Genomic DNA, 4,631 nt, shown 5'->3' on the forward strand with positions numbered 1-4,631 from the left:
TTCTATTCCAGGTATCAATCCAATATCTCTCAAAAATGTTCAGGTGATGGGGCAGATGGGCATGAGTTGTTCGTATGAGATTTCATAAGGCTATGTAGTCTCAGGCTGAGAATAATTACCAACTTTAGTAATGCGTGCAGGGTAGTTGCTCGGAATGTTACTCCCTTCACTAGACGAAGTAATATTGGGGTTGGTGGGGTTATCAACCATAAAATTTTGGTTTCCCTCCTTCTATCACCATAAATATTGATGGTGCTAGATCCGCCAACATTTAGGGGATCTCCCCGATATGAAGTCCCAATTATACCTCACACCGTTTGGTGTAGGAATCCCATCAGGTGTAAAGGCTTGGTTGTTGAATCCTTAAATATTAGCCTTAGCACTAACTGTTAGCAAGAGAGAGTGATGCAATGGTGCCTACGAAAAGCAAGATGGTGTGCCTGGTGAGTGTTCAATTGTAAATGTGTTAAGGGTATTATACTACAAAGAAGGGAGAAAAGTAAGCCTCTAAGAGAGAGGTAGTCATACCACCCAAAAAGAGACACACATGAAATAGAAGGATCTATCTGACATCCAATGAAATATTCCATAGAGTATGCGACAATCATTACAACCAACAAATGAAGAAATTTTGTCTAATATCTTGTGAAATAGTCCACAAGGATGGGACAAAATTAACAACAATTGCAACACATTATCAATAAGATAAGTACTAAAACAACTGAAATAGTTCAATTATCTTAGCACATGTGAAAGCAAACATGGAATACAAACATCGACAAAATAGTCTTACAAACATTCATAATCCATGCATTAAGAAAGTGTTGTCATTGAAGGCTTCTGTTATTAAGTAAAAGTTCTATGACACATGTTTACAATGTACATCACTAGCTCCAGTAGTTGAGCATTGGAGCCATTCCTTGCTCCCCAAAGAACTAGCTTATCTCTCTAATTCTTTGGGAGAGGAGCCAAAGTGAAAAATTCTTTGCTCATATAATGAGGGAGTATATATAACCAAGGGGTGATTCTTGCCATTCCTTATGATCTTTTTACTACCCTTATAATTGTTTGAATTCCTATGACTTTTTAACTTACATGAATTTTCATATTCTACACATGTCCTTTGGACTTTCACTTTACAATACATTTATGAAAAATATGTTACATCATTGGCCACAAGGTGTGGCATGTGACCACTCATGACATGACATGACATGATACTGCTGACATGGACTACATGATGTGGAAATGTCAAGCCACTATTGTTGCTGAGTGATGAGTGTTGAGTATGTCCTTGAAGATGATCTTCTTTTTCACCTCGGTATGACTTGGTAATAAGGAATATTCAATGATCTCGAGTCTTAAGTTACGATCAAAAAGTGATGTCCCTTTTTATTTTCTTAATTAATGACTTGTATGTTCAGCTACAAGTGTGTACTTTAGCATGGTTCCATCCTTCATCTCCTTCTTCATCATCTTTCCATGGTCTAATAGAGTACTTGCATCTGTAATTCACTCATGATGAGATGACATAAGTCTGAAAGCCCCATAGTCTAAGATAGTTCATTTTGGTCCATTAGCTAAGCTAGAACCAGGTGATAGGTTGGGAGGGAGGGCTTAGTAAATATGTAGTGCATAATTCCAACAACCAAGGGTGAGGCTTGAGATTTGAGATTGCACAGTGCACAGTTTAGGTAGGACTGAGGGAAAAAACTATGTAGTTATGAGAGACAATGGGAGAGGATGAGGGGATGAGAATTGGGATGACACACTGTGTAGTTTTGGGGGACAAGTAAGGAAGGGATACTACACAATTGTGCAGTTTAGAGGCTTAGGGGATGATCTTGAGGCTTGTGATTTCACAGTGCACAATGAAGGCAGGGCTGGGAGGAATGATTGCACAATTATGGAGGTCAAGATCAGAGCTTGAGCACAAAAAATGTGCAGTACAATAGTCCTAGGAGGTAGGAACTATTAGGGAAAATTTTAAGAACCACCCTAAATTTGTATGTATAATAAATGGGCTAATCCCCATGATACATAGGAAAAATGGGAGGCGATTTTATCAATAATATAATATGTATATATAATTTTTTTGGCAAATCTCTCACCAAATTATATTATCTTGTACAGTGATGGAGAATCATTCACTGAATTATAAAATCTTTTAAGATCTTGCCAAATATTTTACTGAATAATAAAACATTGTGAAGTCTTGGCGAATGTTTTGTTAAAGTATGAAACCATATATGATAATAAGAAAACATATTCATTAAGTTGTAATATACTAACATACATGTTTGGAAAAAGAAACATAATTTTCTCTTCCTACAAACAATGTTCCAAGTTTCAGCGGCCGTGTTTGTCAAGGTTCTTACAATACACTCTTTCATATCCTTATACTAGTTTTGATAATATTCCACAACAAAGTTCTTGTAGGTGTTGATATTGACAACGAGTTCTCTCAAGGTAGGAGAGATTAATCTTTTCTCTACAACTTTTGTCATGCTACCACTTTTTTCAAGTTATCAAATTTCTTTCTTATTCCATAGACTCCAACTGCGAGATAAAAAAAAAAAAAAACACATCAAGTTTGTTTACCCCAACACGCCAACAAGTAGCAAGCCCCAACTATATTATATAAGAAAGTATTAGGTATCCCAATGGCTTGAAGGGGATCTAATTGAAAGAAGTGACCATTGTGAGAATCCTTCCAATCAATATATGAATATATAAATGTAGATTTATTATTATTTTAATTGGAAATCTTCAATTAAATAATAAAATTTTATTACGTCTCTCCCAATCTAAATTGTTTATTAGCATAATTCACTACCCTCATAGGTCTCACATTTTTTAACAGCGTTGTAACATGTAGATTAATTTCATTTTTGGTGAACAATCTCCACCTTTTAGGAAAATATGGTGCAGTGACTCCAACCCCTACAGATCATTAGGACAAACTAAGAATAGCACAGAAGATGAAAGGTTGTACAAACCAACTTATTTTTCAAACAACTAATCCAACGTCAGTACCTAAACTTTTTCATGAAGATATCATACTGAGAATGTTTGAAAAATGGTGAGAAATCTTCTGCAAGGGTGATGCGGAAAGAGTGATAAGGTTTCATTGTTTTGAATTTTTTTTGTTAAATCAGAAAAAAGTTAAAAACCAATATTAATGGAGATATTGGTATTTTTTACTAAATTTTGTTAAGTGACTAAATGTAGCTTTAACCATTCACCTTAAGATGTTTTTACAATATAATTTTCTAAGTCTATTTAATATCTTCATTATCATAAAAACCAACCTATATCCATCTTAACTCCACATCTACCACTCTTAGGGGGATGAAATCTATTTATCCCTCTGAGCACTTGGTAGACCCAGAATTAAGATGGATCTAAGATAATAGAATTTTCCCTTTAAATAGTCTATGCTCACATGAATACCATGGTATTACCATGGGTCAATACCATGGGTTATCATAAACCTGGAACTTAAAAATTACTATTAGTAATTTATATAAATTAATAAAATTAATAATTGATTTTTATTTTATTTTTTATTTTAACCAAGTTAAAATGTTTAACATACATTAAATTACAACATCCATTTTTACTCTTGATCCACCAAGCCCCGAGAGGGATCAAATATTTTTTCACTCTATGCTAGTTTGCATATCACGATATTTGATACCTCTCGAGGCTTAGTAGATCCAGAGTAAAGATTGATCTATGTTGGTTTAATTCCCCCATTTAAATAGGCTACATTCCACGTGAATACCATGGGTCAATACCATGTGCCATTTTTATTTTTATTAATACTAATATTAGGGTTAACAATGTTTTTTTGCATGGTATTAATAATAATCTAGCCCATGGTATTTGGCCCATAGTATTTTGCCTATAGGTTTCACCTAAATATGACGCATTTTTTGAGTGTCCTTAAATATAAGGTGACTTATGCAGTAAATATAAAAAAATGTTTTATTTGTTTACCATACCTCTCATTTATTTATATTTTTATTAATTTACCATACCTCTTTTACAAATATGGTATTTGGCCCATAGTATTCATGTAAATAAAACCTCTTTTTTGAGCCTTCATAAATAGAAAGAGGGTTATGGAATAAATATAAAAAGAGGTTTTATTTATTTACCATACGTCTAGTTTATTTATATTTTTATTTATTTACCATACCTTTTGAGTAAATATAAAAAGAGGTTTTATTTATTTACCATATCTCCACTTTATTTATATTTTTATTTGTTTACACCCTTGCATGTATATAAGGTGACTTATGTAGTAAATATAAATTTTTTTTATTTATTTGCCATACCTCTCATTTATTTATATTTTTATTAATTTACCATACCTCTTTTATAAATATGGTATTTGGCCCGGAAAAATTTCGGAAAGACCAGGAGAGGATCGGACGGAGCGAATGGCGATGGTTAGGGTTTTCTCGAGCAGAGTTTTTGGCGCTGCCGCATCGACTCCCAAGCCTACTTCAGGGGTCGAAGTCGATCCAGGGTCTGGGGTGATGGTGAACACTGCTGATAGGCTGCCATTACTGCAAGCGCCTTCAGAGAAATGGCTTGCCTCCCGCAGAAAAACGCCTCAAATA

Source organism: Pinus tabuliformis, chromosome 1_1 (assembly GCF_031772625.1).
Source record: "Pinus tabuliformis cultivar Carrire ecotype Pingquan chromosome 1_1, CPIR1, whole genome shotgun sequence".
Lineage (NCBI taxonomy): Eukaryota > Viridiplantae > Streptophyta > Pinopsida > Pinales > Pinaceae > Pinus > Pinus tabuliformis.